A 19,000-nucleotide genomic window follows, 5' to 3' on the forward strand; every position below is an offset into this window, starting at 1 on the left:
GCTATCAAAATATAGAATACAGATTAAAATTGAATACACTAAAACTTAGTGACTCAACAACAACAACAAAGTTACATGTTTTAACAACATCAAGAAATCTAATCCTAGATCTGAAGACTTAAATCCAAAAGCTAGATATCGATCTATCGCACATCGTCGCATCTATCAGGTTATCCAACAGTAATAATGCTCTCGAGTGCAAAGATTAAAGATATGTTTTTCGATCTAGATTTAAATACACAAAGCTCCAAGTTTATCCCCTTGCTTTACGCTTTAAGTTCAGATAGCGCGTACCATAAAGAACAACAAGGTCTGCCACACGTCGGACCATTTCACGGTTTAGCTGAGCGTTCGAAGCTGTGCAAATCGCACACGTCTTTTGATATGTAAATGCATGTATAAGATACAATTAATTTTATTTTACAAAATGTCTGATGAATAATTACTACCAATTGATCATCTTCGATAACCAGATACAACGTTTTCATAGAGGAAGTAAAATACCGTTACTATCACTATATCTAAAATATCTATCGACAACGCTTAATATTCTTTCTGAAGACATTTTTAAGGGTAGCATTCTAATATTTTTCAAGAAAATATATCTGCACGTTCGAATGCGGCCAAGAAAATTAGTAGGTGTTTGTAGCCTGAATGATGTATCACGTCTCTCGTACGATATTGTAAGTTAAGAGTATCCAAAAGTCGACTATCAATTGACCAATCTCCATCCCCTTATTCATCTAGTTCCCATACAAATTGATTAAAAGAAGAGAAAAGGAAAAAAAGGACGTTGTCCAAGCTAAACCTAAAAAGGCTCGCAAGATCTAAACCAAAATGAAAGCTGCAAGCCTGTAGCCGAATTCGGAAATTCACTAACAATCTACCAGCCCTCTACTTCGATGATCCTTCGAACGAAAGCTTTTTATCATTTTCCTGACGCGACATTCTATATTTTGACATTCCGTTCGCGATGAAGTTGTGCAAATAGCAGCGGTACGATCGCTTGATACGGGATGGTGCTCAACTCTGTCGGACTGCAGAGCGTAGAAGCAAGAACTCGCAGCGAAAACACGAAGGGAGGAGGCTGCGAATGTGTAGAGGGATGAGGAAAAAGCGATGAAGCAGCAGCAGGTCGGATGGGAGGAGGACGGGCAGTCGGGCCGCACGGAAACGGAGCGAGAAACAGAATAATTACCGAGACTTTGCTGGTTAACTAATTAAGGGTAGCCAATTAAAAAGTTCTCTCTCGCCCGCGGCCTCGCAAACATTGACGTAGAGGCGGGAGACATGGTAAAATCGCTTTGATGGTTTTATCCAGGAACGGGTTGGGTGCCAGGTGAAAAATTTAAGTTTATTCTTTCCACGGCTATTATTGTCGGGCTCATTTGCTTAAGTATAGTCGCTGAAAGAGATACAGCGGGCTTGTAAAATCGGTCAGCAGCTAAATTTCATACTTTTCAGTTTTTAAGGGTTAATTCTCAGATTCCCATTGCCACTTACTTATGCCACCTTTTATTTATTCCGTAACAAGTATAAATTGATAGTTTGGAAATTCCAGCGTACAATGGCTAATACGATATTTACATCAATATGTTAATACAAAATTTTAGCAATAAAATTTGTTTCACTTGTCAGTTTATTCTAGCGACGTTGTTTTTTCAAAAAAAAAAAAAAGAAATGTTTTATGTTATTTGATATAATATTTTGAGTTTACATCATTGTGTAAGGTTTATGATATTCGAATTTTTATATGTATTTGAAAAATCATTGACACCGATACGTGAATACTAATTCGAGATTACATATGGAATAGTATGTTTTTGTATGTTTCTATGTATATTTCTTCGCCGAGAAACGTACCATGGAAGAAATTATTTGAACTCGAAAGAAACTGCTATTTCGTATAACGTTAAACATAAACAAAGCAAAAAGGTAATCAATATAATGGCCATTCGAAACGTATGTCGATCATCGTTTAAATTAATTTACGTTTACAAAGTACATAATGATTTGATAATGATCTGAAACATTTAACCTTGGTGTCATTTATTTGTTAAGTGGATATATTTTCACGTTGCGGACGTGATGTAATTAATCAATCTGTGAATGACACAAGCATTTGCGATAATTATTAATTTCTAGTATCGCGGTCGAGCGCGAGTTCCGTTAGTTTTGTGTTATGTACATCAATCAAATAAATTAACAGAGTTTGATATGACAGACAATTAAAGCTACGTTAATAAGCTAATTTACAACCCTCAATATTGTTTTACTTATATGTTTCCTCTTATTACTTGCGAATGTCACTTCATCGTAGCGTATCGTGTAAATCTATTGCTTTCTTCCTATGTAACAAAAAATATATTTTTCCAATTATATCCTTTTTCAATCTTCATGTAATTAATCGAATAATAAATATATCAGGTACGAATATATGAAAATATCTTGATTTCACTAAAACAGATACAATATTGTAATTATTAAACGATATCATCGTGCAAGGCAGGCAAAAACTGAACGATTTAAACAAATTAATCAATTAAAACAGACTAATGGTTATATGAAATATATCCATCTATCAAAAAAATAATATTCGGTATATAGAGTATATACATAATAAGTAATAATTTACATAAAAAAACCCCATCGTCGTTTCATTTAAATAACTGAGAATTTCTTACTATCAATTATTCAGAGAAGACTCTGAATAAAAAGGATTTCTACCTTAACAAACGAAAATTTCTAATCCACTTAACGAATAAACAAACAACAACAGAAATAACAATGATTTAATTCGACAAATTTTTAACGACGTTCCGAGGCAATTATCCGATCAATTCTATCCGAGCTTCGTAAAATTAGCCATCGGATCGTATGCAATAGCTAAATTATGAGAAGCAATTTCTCTGGCACAGGGGAATAGCTGCCAATCAGTGTCGCGAATATTCTCGTATGGCGTTTATATGATTGCTCGGTAGACAATTCTTCCTCTCGCGCGTTGGCTACTGTGTCCCTTCCGCTTCTCTTCGCTATATCCGGTTTGATACAGTATACACCATCGGTAGTCCTGCGTCAACAGTAATTTTCTCCGTGTTTCGAAAGACACGAGTATACCGTATGACAGGCCTCTAGAGATTAGTGCGTGTATCATCGTAGTTTGATATAACGAAAGCTCGCGGATCACTTTGAACGATTGAAAAATCGTCGATAATTATAATCCGATGTCGATGGTGTATTATGTTGTACTTTTACACGATTTTAATTATCAGCCTTTTAACGAGAAATAAATGATTGGATATATATATATATATATCAGATGAACGATTAGATTATTCATTACATCGATAAATCAAGTTCTTCTAAATCTATCAATTTTCTTGTACACTTTTATCACGCATCAACGATTGATACGAGATCTGTTGTGAGTCTTCAAGGAGCTCGAATACCAGCGTAAGCTTCCCTTCTGTTAGATGCGTTCGTTCGCCCTTACAACTTCGCTCTCTGTATATTTCTTAATCTCACTGTCCACGTACGCAATTGATGTTGCTACACGAATACTTTTAACAAGAATTACTTTCATTTCACGGAAAAATAATACAAAAGATTGATGCACGAACGCGCTTTAATTTCAAATAGTTTTTCTTGAAACGATCGCGCAGTTCTAACAAGCATTCATTCTGCCACGTACAGAATAAAATTATAATTCGACGTCATGAAACTCTATTAAATCATACGATAAAATAATGCTTATAAAACGGACACAGAACACCTGGATACTTGACATTTTGCGCAAAGCTACATTTCCTCGCTGTGTCGTGGCATTCAAGGACGCGAAACAAAGGCTGCAATCGGAAGAATGTCGTTGAGCTTGTTCAAACGATAAATCGAAAGATAACAAAAAGAGAGAGAGAGAGAGAGAGAGAGAGAGAGAGAGAAATGGGGGAAAAGCGAAGAACGGAAAAAGGAAAGAAAAAGATATCACTCGTAAGGGAGAGACATTAGCTACGTGCTAATTAAGCTGGCTCGAAACAGTCGACGAGTATACCTTGAATATTTCAGAAAGGGTATCACGAGAGAATCCCATACACCTTTCCCCTTCCTGCAACCCTTCCTCACCATTTCATTTATCCGCCTTTAGTTCTGGCCATGCGTGTAATTCTCGCTTCTCTTTATACCGATCGATGGTTTTCGGTCGAAATTTATTATGCGGGGTTTTTCTCAGCCACGCTTATGGAAACGGATCACGTTGATAAGATAAATGCTAGATAATTTCTGTATACATTGTATCCGTGTGATTGCGTTGAGAACTTAAGTAGAATAGGACGATAGGGCTTGAACAGGACTCCTGGCAATTCAAGTAGAATAGAAGAACGTCCAACGAGATGGAATTAATAATTTGCAATTATCGTAAAGCAACGGGAGAATTGGTGTAGAAGATTACAGGAAATCGATATAAAGATAGTAGGGAAATCAAGGGACTTGAAAATTGCTAGAAAATTAATCGACGAAAACAGGAGAAACCTAAAAAAAAAACGATAGCGTGTCGATCACCGAATGAAATGTTACAAAAATTTCCTACGATATGCGAAACGAAAGAAGACACTGAATTCTCGAAATAAATATACGAAACAACGCGTCCAATCTTTTTCTGTTTCGTAACAGCGAAGCGGTATGTATCGATGATTCAAATGTCCGTGAACAAGCATGTAAGGGTCAGGTAATGGGTTAAACCAACAAATAAGTATTATTACACGTGTCCCCAATGTGCATGCAGCAGCGACTGTGTGTATTAATAAAATATTCTCTTTGATTCCGACCGTGCACGCGTGCGTGTGTATTATGCGTATAGCAAACACGGAATATTACCCGTTTACTCATTGTGACTGGGGATTAAGCGGAGAAAGAAAGCACGATTAACCTGGCTTAAACGAATGTCTTTAAGCGCGTATAAGCTAAGTGGAACAAACTGGAGTTTATTACCCACAGAATTAATAATTGTCATGATTTTCAAGTAGTCAGATTATCGAAAGAAAGGCGATGAAAAATATAAACGTAAGAATTATAAAGTTGCGTGTACCAATGTGTGTACTTAGTTACGCTATACTTGAATCACATTGATTAAAGTGATACCCAACGAGAATAAAATAAACGTGTATGACTTCAATTCTAAAAGCTCCTACATGTTTTGAGCAATCGTAGAAAAAGAAACGTGAAACTCATCACTTGGATAGATTAGATAGTTCTAATGTGAAATGATTAATTAACATTAATTAACAAACGACTGGTTTTACACTTTTATTTTACAACTCCTACTTCATGTTACATCTTTCTGCGATAATTTAGATGCCTTGCTGTTATACCTATCTACCTCTAAGTTAGACCGGGAAACCAATTTAATATGGAAGGACAAGACAAAATCCACACCATTCCCCACGTTCAAAGACTTCCTAAAGTTTTTGAACGATCGCTGTCAGGTCATCGAACCGGCAAGAACGACACGCCAACCACGTGGACAGGCATTTGTCACGTTCCAATCGCCGTCGCTCTGTGCAATTTGCCGTGGACCACACAAAATTTGGAACTGCAATACCTTCAGGACGAAAACCATCGAAGAACGGATTATAGCCACCGAAGAAATAGCAGCATGTACTAATTGCCTGACGACAGGACACACGCTTATTTTACAATTCCTACTTCATGTTACATTTTTTCGCGATAATTAAAGGAATAATATACTGAATTTACTTCTTCTTTTATATATTCAAAATTAAAATAATCTTGTATCAAGATAACTGCTACTTGTCAAAGTTTAAAAGACTTCTACAATCAGTTCCTCGTTCCGTACAACTTCCCACACGTTTTCAGAATTTCTATCGGGTATCATTCAATATTACTGTGTCGATTATGAGGAAAATTCCGGATCGATCACTAAGTCGCAAGATGCTAACACTAGAACTAGAACGCCAATTGTTACGTCGGGCGACTCTCTACCTGGACCAGGTCATACACCGTGGCCTAGACGGACACCAGATGTCCGTTCATCCTTAAGGCGTACCCTCAATAGCCTTAAGGACCCGTCATAAATCCCAGTGATTTACAATTACTAAGGTCCTTCAGACCGAACAAATATCTTTTTCTAAATCACTTTCTATGGATTATTGTATACCACGGCTTGACGGCTTGGTTTTTCCCACGTTCCTTGGTTTTTCCCATGCTTCCTAATAGCAACTTGCTATTGAGGGCAGCTAAGACCCTTCCTAGTCCATCAACCTTCGTTTAACCAATTAACAACGAATCCTATTTCCCTCCCTCTCTTGGCCAAAATCGTCACCAACGAATACGATGGTCCCGTGCGCGAGACATACCCGTCCTTAGCTTTCCTCCGCTACAGCATCGTCATCGAACATCACTGATTTTCCATCCTTCAAACAGTCAACATTCCTTCGACCGAGTTTTCACCCTAAGATCAGTCACTCGCTCATCTTATACATACGCACCAGCGTAACTATCTTCTTCACAAAGTTGTTGGTATAAACTGTCATTTACAACCAAGTACATCAGTGTAATATTCAATTAACCACCTCTATTATCCTAATCGAAATAGGGGATTGATCATTTCGTGGCGTCGATTATCTAATCGTAACGGGAATTTACGACTCCCGTTGGCATGCTTCCTCGCGATCGCGTCTCTCCGCGAGTGGTCGAAACATATGGTCCTTCGAGCCGGATCACGTGTCTGTGAAAAGTGCACTTACCAGTAACCACTCAGTGCCATGTGATTACATCGTAACCAGCAGCGGAAACGTTATAACTACAACGAAGTCAGTGACGTCAGGTGCGCCACCTTCGAAGAGGCATAACCCGTAGGTCGAGGAACGCAACCATTAAACCTCTCGCCGCAGCTGGACACTTACCAACATAGCAAGTTCCAACAACTTCAACCTCATTTCAAACGTGTCGCCTTCGGAAAGGATCACCTTCCTCGCGAAGCGCACGTCAACGAAACTCCGCTGCACAGTGATAAGCAACAACTTGCAGCCGGAACAACTTCTGTCTCAACAATACAAGTGTCATTTCTGGGAAGGAACACCTTCCGTGCCAAACAAATACTCAACCGCTTGCCGCACATTAACGATTAACAACCGATAGCCGGACCGACGTCCGCACCGCGACTGCAAGGTAAGCTCATTCAAATTATCAAAACCCCTCATGGCTTCCAATCAGGAAGAGCGCGTAAGACAGTTGTTACGGAAACGAGAAGGATTCAGGAAAGAATTAGAAGGTTCTCGCACATTGCTCGATACTTATGAAGAAGGGGCATCCATATATGCTATCCAACGTAATTTAAGCGACATAGAAGTAGAATTTATAGAGTTCAAAGAAAGTCAATGTGAATTAGACGATAGCGATGAAGGTCAAACACAGCAGGATCGTGTTGACTTACAACAGATGTTTTATACTATTGCCGGACACGCGTCTGCCATCATTAGTAACGCAAACAAACAATCAGAGCCGATAATTCCAAGTCTTACCACAAACTTATCGAACATGTCATTGCCGGATTCCGTCGATTTATCGAGAATTCGACTACCTACCTTTTCGGGAGCCTACGAAGATTGGCCAGGTTTCGCGGATCAATTTCGCTCCACAGTTCACAATAACCCCCGTATTGACGACTGCAAACGACTAATATATCTTCGTTCTTGTTTAACGCATGGAGCGGCTCTCGCTATATCATCGCTAAGTAATGTGACAATTAATTACGCAGCCGCGTGGGAAATACTGGAACAAAGATACAACGGACCAGCAAAAGTCGTAGAGAAACATTTGCAGGAGATAATTGACACGGCCCCCTTATCACGGACAGCACATCGAGACTTGCAGTCCTATACAACCAAACTAGAATCACATTACAGGGCCTTGAAAGCTCTCGGTCAACAGACCGCAGATGCCTTGCTGTTATATCTATATACCTCTAGGTTAGACCGAGAAACCAATTTAATATGGAAGGACAAGATAAAATCCACACCATTCCCTACATTCAAAGACTTCCTAAAGTTTTTGAACGACCGCTGTCAGGTCATCGAACCGACAAGAACGACACGCCAACCACGTGGACAGGCATTTGTCACGTTCCAATCGCCGTCGCTCTGTCCAATTTGCCGTGGACCACACAAAATTTGGAACTGCAATACCTTCAGGACGAAAACCATCGAAGAACGGATTATAGCCACCGAAGAAATATCAGCATGTACTAACTGCCTGACGACAGGACACACGCTTCAACATTGTAACGCCGGATCTTGCCGCATATGCGAACGACGCCACTACAGGCTTTTACATAGATCCGACGCTCGAATCAAGAATCGGAATATCTTTCGCAACCGAACACCTCCGACAACACCTCCAAGCACAAGGCCCCGATCTGCGCCTGCCAATAACACGATTCGGATGGGTCATCGGAGGGAGCCCACTTTCCCCATTAACCGCAAGGGTCTTTCATGTCCCCACGACACATCTAGAAACGGACCTCACCCGCCTTTGGGAACTCGACGAGGGACCACGGATAAAGTACCTACCATGGCGAATTCACAACCACCGGAATGCAGCAGCAACACGTCTATCAGTTTCCAGAGAAACAATAATATTTTTCTTTTTTTTATTACTTATTTATTTAAATTTTTACAATTTGTCCAGTAGGACATTTGGTAAAGTATTATAGCGGTATACTAATATATCATGTGGGTGGCTACCCCCAGCGGGGTACCATCATCGTGTTTGTTAGGTTATGTCCTTTGTTTTTGTTTTTTTTAATTATTTATTTATTTAAATTTTTACAATTTGTCCAGTAGAACATTTGGTAAAATATTATAGCGGTATACTAATATAACATGTCGGTGGCTACCCCTAGCGGGGTACCATCATCGTGTTTGTTAGGTTATGTCCTTTGTTTTTGTTTTTTTTAATTATTTATTTATTTAAATTTTTACAATTTGTCCAGTAGGACATTTGGTAAAATATTATAGCGGTATACTAATATAACATGTCGGTGGCTACCCCCAGCGGGGTACCATCATCGTGTTGTTAGGTTATGTCCTTTGTTTTTGTTTTTTTTAATTATTTATTTATTTAAATTTTTACAATTTGTCCAGTAGGACATTTGGTAAAATATTATAGCGGTATACTAATATAACATGTCGGTGGCTACCCCCAGCGGGGTACCATCATCGTGTTGTTAGGTTATGTCCTTTGTTTTTGTTTTTTTTAATTATTTATTTATTTAAATTTTTACAATTTGTCCAGTAGAACATTTGGTAAAATATTATAGCGGTATACTAATATAACATGTCGGTGGCTACCTTAGCGGGGTACCATCATCGTGTGTTTGTTAGGTTATGTCCTTTGTTTTTGTTTTTTTAATTATTTATTTATTTAAATTTTTACAATTTGTCCAGTAGGACATTTGGTAAAATATTATAGCGGTATACTAATATAACATGTCGGTGGCTACCCCAGCGGGGTACCATCATCGTGTTGTTAGGTTATGTCCTTTGTTTTTGTTTTTTAATTATTTATTTATTTAAATTTTTACAATTTGTCCAGTAGGACATTTGGTAAAATATTATAGCGGTATACTAATATAACATGTCGGTGGCTACCCCCAGCGGGGTACCATCATCGTGTTGTTAGGTTATGTCCTTTGTTTTTGTTTTTTTTAATTATTTATTTATTTAAATTTTTACAATTTGTCCAGTAGAACATTTGGTAAAATATTATAGCGGTATACTAATATAACATGTCGGTGGCTACCCCTAGCGGGGTACCATCATCGTGTTTGTTAGGTTATGTCCTTTGTTTTTGTTTTTTTTAATTATTTATTTATTTAAATTTTTACAATTTGTCCAGTAGGACATTTGGTAAAATATTATAGCGGTATACTAATATAACATGTCGGTGGCTACCCCTAGCGGGGTACCATCATCGTGTTTGTTAGGTTATGTCCTTTGTTTTTGTTTTTTTTAATTATTTATTTATTTAAATTTTTACAATTTGTCCAGTAGGACATTTGGTAAAATATTATAGCGGTATACTAATATAACATGTCGGTGGCTACCCCCAGCGGGGTACCATCATCGTGTTGTTAGGTTATGTCCTTTGTTTTTGTTTTTTTTTATTATTTATTTCTTTAAATTTTTACAATTTGTCCAGTAGGACATTTGGTAAAGTATTATAGCGGTATACTAATATATCATGTGGGTGGCTGCCCCCAGCGGGGTACCATCATCGTGTTTGTTAGGTTATGTCCTTTGTTTTTGTTTTTTTTAATTATTTATTTATTTAAATTTTTACAATTTGTCCAGTAGAACATTTGGTAAAATATTATAGCGGTATACTAATATAACATGTCGGTGGCTACCCCCAGCGGGGTACCATCATCGTGTTTGTTAGGTTATGTCCTTTGTTTTTGTTTTTTTTAATTATTTATTTATTTAAATTTTTACAATTTGTCCAGTAGAACATTTGGTAAAATATTATAGCGGTATACTAATATAACATGTCGGTGGCTACCCCCAGCGGGGTACCATCATCGTGTTTGTTAGGTTATGTCCTTTGTGAGATCTGTTGGGTGTTTTCTTTTTAATCTTCTTTTTATGCTTGATGTGTCGACCGTTTCCGCTGCCAGCCGGTTTGGGTGCGTTGCTATTCTTTCTCTATACCTTCTTGCACTTCTGTTAATCTCCTTCTTGACCGTTGGTATTCCCAGGTCTTTCCGAATGTCCTCGTTTCTAACGTACCATGGCGCGTTTACTATTGTTCTGAGTATTTTAGATTGCATTGCCTCTATTTTGGTTATATGGCTCATTGCTGCTGTTCCCCATAGTGCTATTCCGTACGTTCAGATTGGTTTTATGGCCATTTTATATATTTTTAGTTTGTTTTCTATGCTTAGTTTGGATTTTCGACTTGTTAGCCAGTATATTTGTCTCCTTGCCATCTGTATTTTGTCTATTGTTGCTTTAATATGCTGTTTCCATGTGAGTCGTGTATCTAAGTGGAGTCCTAGGTATTTGACTTGCCTTGTTTGTATTGTATGTGTGTGCTGTTTAGTATAAACAATAATAATATGAACAACAACGTTCATTCTCTTCCGACGGATAATATCGCATTAAATTTACCTTCGATCTCTCACACACACGCATCTCATTGCATGACACCCGCAGCTCGTCACCTACACGCGACTTGACAACAACCAAGTTCGCGTCCGCATTATCTCGACCATCTCACCCAATGACACAAACCACCTTGAAGGTGACAACTTTCAACGAGCCTTTAGACCTGAAGAAAGGGAAGGTCTCACCAGGCGACAAATCGTTTCAGAAACTAATCTCCTCTAATCTTTTACAGAACGTTCATGACTCTTTAACCGCAGTTCACAATCTAAATAGTAACGGGTTGAGTCCCATCCAGGACAACAAGGTCAACGTTGAGTCGAAACCTACTGTAAAGGCTTCGAAATCCACTGTGACCAAACCGTCCAGGGGCAGTTTTTCCTCGGACAATACTTCCACGATGAACGTCCAACACGTGTCGACGTCCAATCATCTCTCTCACATCACGTCATCTGTACCACCCGAGAACATTCCATCTGATCTCAACGATTCTCTACTGAGTTCACAGAACGCCACACCGAACACACCGCATACCACAGACTTCTCCCTGAAGTCACCATTGGCTGCAACGACGCCACTATACTCTCCAGTGGCAAAACGAATTCCAATCACAACGCCCAACGCTTCTTCTCTACCAAGGATCATCAACAAGAGAGTGCGATTCGGGCGGGTCATCAGGGGGAGGCCAGTCTCCCAATCCACTACAGATATCGTTCACATTTCCAAGACAGATCATCCCTCAGACCACAGCTACTACCTGCCACATCATGGCTCAATCAGGGATAAGATCCAAACCTCAAAACTCCGCGCCGTGTTGGAGGAATCTTCACCAAGCACCACTGACGTTCCCTCCAACGACACTTCCTGGGCCGAGGTGTTTACGACACTTCCAGAAGCAAGATCCACGACACTTCCCCTGGGTCGTGAACTTCAAATGGAAATCGCTCGACAGCGATGAGGAAGACGGAGATCTAGACTACGAGGGAGACAACGGACCCTCAAGCCAACGGCCCTTCGGTCGCATCACCAAGTTCACCCTGGGGACGACAGCATCATCCGGATGGCTCCCGTTCATACGGCAAGGAGCATCCTGGACCGAGGTGCAAGCGGCTCGTCACACTACCGAGCCAACCCGATCCAGCGGAATACGCATAACCAACAATCGACAAAGACTTGGGCGACAGCTCCAATTAATTTTACCTTTACAGAAATTTTGATCGGTACACTCTCAACGGGGGGAGGATGTTACGTCGGGCGACTCTCTACCTGGACCAGGTCATACACCGTGGCCTAGACGGACACCAGATGTCCGTTCATCCTTAAGGCGTACCTTCAATAGCCTTAAGGACCCGTCATAAATCCCAGTGATTTACAATTACTAAGGTCCTTCAGACCGAACAAATATCTTTTTCTAAATCACTTTCTATGGATTATTGTATACCACGGCTTGACGGCTTGGTTTTTCCCACGTTCCTTGGTTTTTCCCATGCTTCCTAATAGCAACTTGCTATCGAGGGCAGCTAAGACCCTTCCTAGTCCATCAACCTTCGTTTAACCAATTAACAACGAATCCTATTTCCCTCCCTCTCTTGGCCAAAATCGTCACCAACAAATACGATGGTCCCGTGCGCGAGACATACCCGTCCTTAGCTTTCCTCCGCTACAGCATCGTCATCGAACATCACTGATTTTCCATCCTTCAAACAGTCAACATTCCTTCGACCGAGTTTTCACCCTAAGATCAGTCACTCGCTCATCTTATACATACGCACCAGCGTAACTATCTTCTTCACAAAGTTGTTGGTATAAACTGTCATTTACAACCAAGTACATCAGTGTAATATTCAATTAACCACCTCTATTATCTTAATCGAAATAGGGGATCGATCATTTCGTGGCGTCGATTATCTAATCGTAACGGGTATTTACGACTCCCGTTGGCGTGCTTCCTCGCGATCACGTCTCTCCGCGAGTGGTCGAAACACCAGTCAAAATGACTGGTTCTGCAATTTTTTATAAATTTGCTAACAGCCATTTAGGGATCATGGTCGCAGATGGATTAATAATAGCAGAAATATATATATATATGTCGGAGATGAAAGGAAAGCCGAAGCCTTTCCTTGGAAATTTTGAGAACATCCTCTAGTACTTTAGCCTAGGTTTTATTATAGCTGTAATTGTTTAAAATTTGTGATAGCGAGATTGGGTTCGAAGTGACAATTGGTCGTCGAACGTAGCCACAGTCACGAGATAAACATTTTGCCTAACGGAGGTCTAGAGTGGTTGTATAGGTTTTCCGAGAAGTGTGATTGTGGCGGCATGCGGCCTCTAGAGCGGGCCTAGCCACGTGTGAGGTTACCTCGGAGGTGCCGAGACAATGGGACATACATTGTATCAATAACCAAACTCCAGGCAGAAACTGCCTAGCAACGGCGTTCGGAACTTCTCGATGCTTCTAACGAGTGCGTATCGAATTGCAGACGAGGCTGGCATTCGTGTGATTGCCTTGGAGAGTGACACATCGAGCATTTTCGTCAATCGTATTTTGCGCCTAAAATTATTTTTTACGCTTAGTAAAGAGTTATCTCGTTGGCCGTGGATTCGTTTGAACCCAACAAAAACATTGTTAATAGTGTACATTAAATTCATTATTCGTAAGTCATATTATTCATTAACTTCATTGTTCATCAAATTTATTATTCATTAGACTTAATTATTTGTTAAGCTTAGTGATAGTCTTGTATATACGTGTACATATAATCTCGGCTTTGTGAAACGATGGCTAGTCCACGCGAAGTGTTGTCACGCGCCCAAAATTCCGATCTTAACCCGACATATATATTAATATATATATATTAAATATATTCTATTATATAATATTCTATTAGTATTATAATATATATTCTATTATATATTATTACGTATTTTTTGAAGACCAGCCGTTTTGACTGGTTTGGTAGAAATAGCTTCGTCATAATTGTCGATCGTTCTAGAGTTAAGTGGGACGCGTATCAAACGCAACGTTTTGAAGGCTATAAGATCCTCTTTTGAAGGCTATAAAATATTTGGTACATATCTGAAAATCTATTACGTAAACATATTGTAACTTTTCCTTCGACAAGCATCTAGTTGAAAAATATTCCCCCCTAATAAAAAAAATTGCTCCCTTCTTTGTTTTTTAATTCCAGATGTTGGACGAATAAATCCATATCGCGAAGAAGTATAGAAATTAAAACGAATAATCGAAAGGGGTTAAGGGAGTAGGTAGAGAGGGTTCTCTTCTCTTGTGTTTGCGCCCAACGTTTCGCTGGAGGCATCGAAACGACGCGTTTTTTTATTTACGTATTTATGAGATTACATAACGGTCCGGCCCGACAAAAATGATTAAAAGCAAATATGTGCGGTGGTTTTTCGTGATTCAACCAATACGAGGACCAAGGAATCGTCAAACACGTGATAATACAACCGTAACACAATCGAGTCAAATCAATCGTAATATCACGAGAAATAACGAGAATTCATTTTTCTATAATCCAATATGCCGGGACACCGGTTTTAACTGTATTTTTCGTTGAAACGGATACATCCGGTGAATGTATAAAGCGTAACGCGATAATGGAAATTACTACGTCGATTATTTTATTCCTGTTATGAAAGTCGATGAATTATAACGTGGGCAGGGTTTGGTAACGGAATAAAATCTTCGAATTGAAGAACTTTATGGGATGGGTTCCGTGAGTAAATACACGTATGTATATACGCGCGTACATCGAATGATTCGATTACCGTGTTTGGCCACGTGTGTTCGGTGCAGCACGTTTTAATGACGTACAAACGCTGTTCTTGCAGAACTTCTCGTAAACAAAAATTCGTTAGGATCGGTAAAGGGAGGAGAGTTGCCTTTTTATTCGATTAATTCCTTTAATTCGGTAATTATACAATGAATTCAATGGCTTTTAATCAACTTTTAGTATTTGCCAAATTGATTTGCGAGAAATATTCGCGAGAAATATGGAAATAATTTATGCGAGGAAATACACTGTTATCGAACGAAATTATAAACCTGTAGAGAGAGAACTACAAGAAAGATAAATAAACTTAACAGTTTTTCGAACCACGTTAAAATCCCTCGTTTCACTGTTATTTTATATCCGTGATTCGACTTTTCTAGGTAATCGTTATCAAAGAAAGTTATAAAATCGGAATTACTTTGATCGAATGTATGATATGAAAATAAAAAAGATAACAACAACGATTGACAATTTCCTTTGTTATAGAAAATGAAATTCCCTCGGCGTAATATCGAAATCTAACGACGAGCTCCAATCTCTGATCTTACTGAAATTAGTATGAAAATATTGAAACGTGATTGATTAAAATAAATTCATCTATAACTCGTGATCGACAATTATGCGTTAATTCGATCAAATTATTAGAGAAACTTATGAGATTTGGCTGTAAGCTTTTTCACAGAGAACTGGCCACGCTCGATGATCACGATGACAAATGGAGAAACAGGTCGAATAAATACGGGAGAGATCGTCGCGATTACTTATTCTGGAAAACCGATTGATCCTGCTCCAAATGAGATCTAGTCGTGTAAGTAATATGTGTTAATCGAACAGCAGAAATAGAGAGGCACATGATATTATAGTATCGACGATGAAATGACCATTCGTAGCTGGAACAGCATTACCTGTGTGATCAACCATTTTCACCTATTATGAACGGAGAATACATAAATTGAATAATTTTATAGGAATAATCCAGTAAAATAAAGATACGTATTAACCATTTTATTTCGTCCTTTTGTCCATACATCACATGTACTATATGCCACGACGTAGTTAGTTAAATTTGAACTACCAATCAAAAAAGTCGTACGACTATTACTTGTCTGTATTTTTTGATAATATCTCACCGATAGATGAGCGGCGAACGTTCTAAAGAAAAATAAAAGAAGAATCCTGATGATTCTAGTAGATATTTATTATATTATCTTATTGAAATTTACGTTTAAAAATATCAAATGCTACGTCATTTATGGATAATATTAGCGAAGAAAATACGATATAATTAATTTTTAATAGAAATAAAACATACGAAAAAATAGCCAAGCCTCGGATAAATAAATTACCATATACATCCAAGAAATATTACTAATCCAAGTAATAACTCTTCTCCGATTAACAGGTTAAATAACATTCTACACACAGAACCATACTCCTATACGTACATATTTATGCGCTTACAGACAACTAGATCACACGCAGAAAGCTATATTAACTGTGCACGATGTGTATCCATCCATACGTAGATAATCCATTATTTGCACAACGAAAACGCGGCCATGGCTTTCGCGTTGAATTCAACCACACTCCTCGCTCTCTCCCTCTCTCTCTCTCTCTCTCTCTGTTTCTCCCTCTCTTTCTCTTCCTCTCACTTTACCAACCGTCTAATGCACACAGGAACACGACAGCTGTGTGTTGCTCTGCAGCTAAAGGCATTAATTGGGATTAAGTAAATCAAGACGCTAATTAGCTCGCGCCAAGAGTGCGCGCACGCGCGCGTCATCGGCCTTTCGGCCCAACGACGAAGTTACCACCACCACGAGGTTCCGGCTCTCTCAAACCAAAATGTTACCACCCCTTGGCGTCAGCTCTAACCAGTGTAACTAGCTACACCGACGCGAGATCACCGTTTCCACGGTCATTTAATTTTCCTACCCATTTGCTGTGGCAACTGGCTGCTACGATTACAAATTTACCTGTGCAGACGATGGAACGCATTTATTCGAGGGTAGTTCGTTTATGCGACGTCACTAACAACACTTTTCTCTGTCCACTGTGTACGACCAATGAATGTTCAAAAGGTAGATAGGCCTTTTGTTCACGGTAACAGATGATTATCTTTTATTGGGATGATGATGATGATGATTCATTTGATTCAATCCTACCAGCTTTACAGTTGAGTATTAAACGAAAAGTCGGGAAAATGTTAAACGCAGTAGGCAAGCTTCGTTTGATTCGTTTCAGCGTTCAATGATCATTTGCCGAATTAAAAGTATAATTAATTATAGCTGGAATTATTAAATTTATATTATCATGTTACTTCACAGTTAAATACGGTATCCAGGTCTTGTTATGGATCTTGGATAAGAACAATCGAATCGCGAAGCGGACGAATGTTCAATATTTCAATGGAAATAAAAGCGTTGGTATTGCTACGTGTTATACGTTCTCATCGTAGGACGCAAGAGGAAATCTAATAATTAGATCGGCAATGGTACTTGCAAAGATTTAATTATTCTTATACTACTACTTCTTTTACTACTCTATTACTCTATCTATTATACTCTGTTCTTATACCACTTGATTTTATACTGTATGTTTAACGCGATGTATTCAATACATACCATCCAATTCTATTTATAAATATCTATCGTTAAACCCTTTCCACGTCGACAACATCCCTAAACCACAGCTTGAAACAACAAGACCCTATAGAAGGAACCCCTATTCGAAGAGCTCGCTAAAAACTTCACAAATCCCATCGCGAAACCTTCAATTCGATCGCTTCGCCAATTACATACAACGCCATTAAAATTAAAGACAGAGGGTCAACTGAATCAAGAACCAACGCACCATACGGGTCGATGAAACGCAAAGGAAGAATAAGTGGATTTCTGAGCAGGTGAGTATTTATTTCATTACAAGCGAAATAGCCTATTTGCAAGGGACAGACAGTGAAAGAGAGAAATAGAAAGAAAATAAGTTAGTACGAACGTGTTCGGCATAGAGAAAGGGGATGGAGAGAGATAGAGAGAGAAAGAGAGAGAGAGAGAATGATGGCGAAAGCGGCGAAGAGAAGCTGCAGAAAGCCCGTACGGATCCTGGTAATATCGCGAAAAGTGTTTGCTCAGCTTGTCTCGACCGAGCTTGGAGCATTAAACCGCGAGAGCGTTCTTTCTCGTCTCCCTGGGATCCGGGGAGAGCGATACCGACCTCTCCAATGTGTACACTTCTGCTCCCGATTATACGTTGCGCGAGCCCGAACAGCTATTTCCTTCCTTTCCACCGCGGTGAATTTCGATTCTGCCAATTGAAGCGGCGATCAGTTTCATGTACTTTGTCATGGAGTCCGGCGACAATTTAACTAACAGCTCGTGGAAACACGGGGAAGATGCAAAGAGTTTTCTAGGGAGCGTGGAATACGATTGAAGTGATTGAGAAAATATCGAAAAAGACCATACGCGTGTGATGGTTAAATCGTTGAACCGATCTGACCAAAATTGCATAGAACGAATAATGCAAGGTGGACAGTTAAAATTTCCTGTTCGGCTGCGATCATACGAATCATACGATGGATAAGGGGAAAGATATTTAGCAGCGAACAATAAATATTACTACGATATAGTGATTTTTCTTTGTCATAATCGTGCTCTAAGACACGAGACGTGAATATTACTGCAAGATACCATTCAGATCAACGTACGAGGAAAAAGAAACTTTCCACGATTACGTAGCTGAATTTATAGGTACATACATATTTTTCTATTTAGATATCACTGTATATATTACTAGAGCACCATACGACATCAACGATATCGGGGTGAATATTATCCCACTCGTCGAGCGTAATCGTTCCATCAGAATAAATTTTTCTTACTTGGAAAATATTAAAGAATTTTGACAAATTTACGTGTGTCTACAGCTTGGAAAGTTTCTTTACCATAGCACTAATGTTTGAATTATTCCTGTAAAACGAACAATTTTACAAAGAAGAGACGATAAATTAGAGAAGATATAGCGACAGAATCAATTCAG

At 39.0% G+C, this 19,000-nt stretch overlaps 1 protein-coding gene across 11 annotated transcripts in view; it reads right to left on the bottom strand.

Annotated features, from left to right (window-relative positions):
• LOC117212069 overlaps positions 1–19,000 on the bottom strand; it is a 68,458-nt gene that overhangs the window by 8,126 nt on the left and 41,332 nt on the right. The window lies entirely within an intron of this gene.

This window comes from Bombus bifarius, unplaced genomic scaffold, assembly GCF_011952205.1.
Source record: "Bombus bifarius isolate JDL3187 unplaced genomic scaffold, Bbif_JDL3187 scf7180000008274, whole genome shotgun sequence".
NCBI lineage: Eukaryota > Metazoa > Arthropoda > Insecta > Hymenoptera > Apidae > Bombus > Bombus bifarius.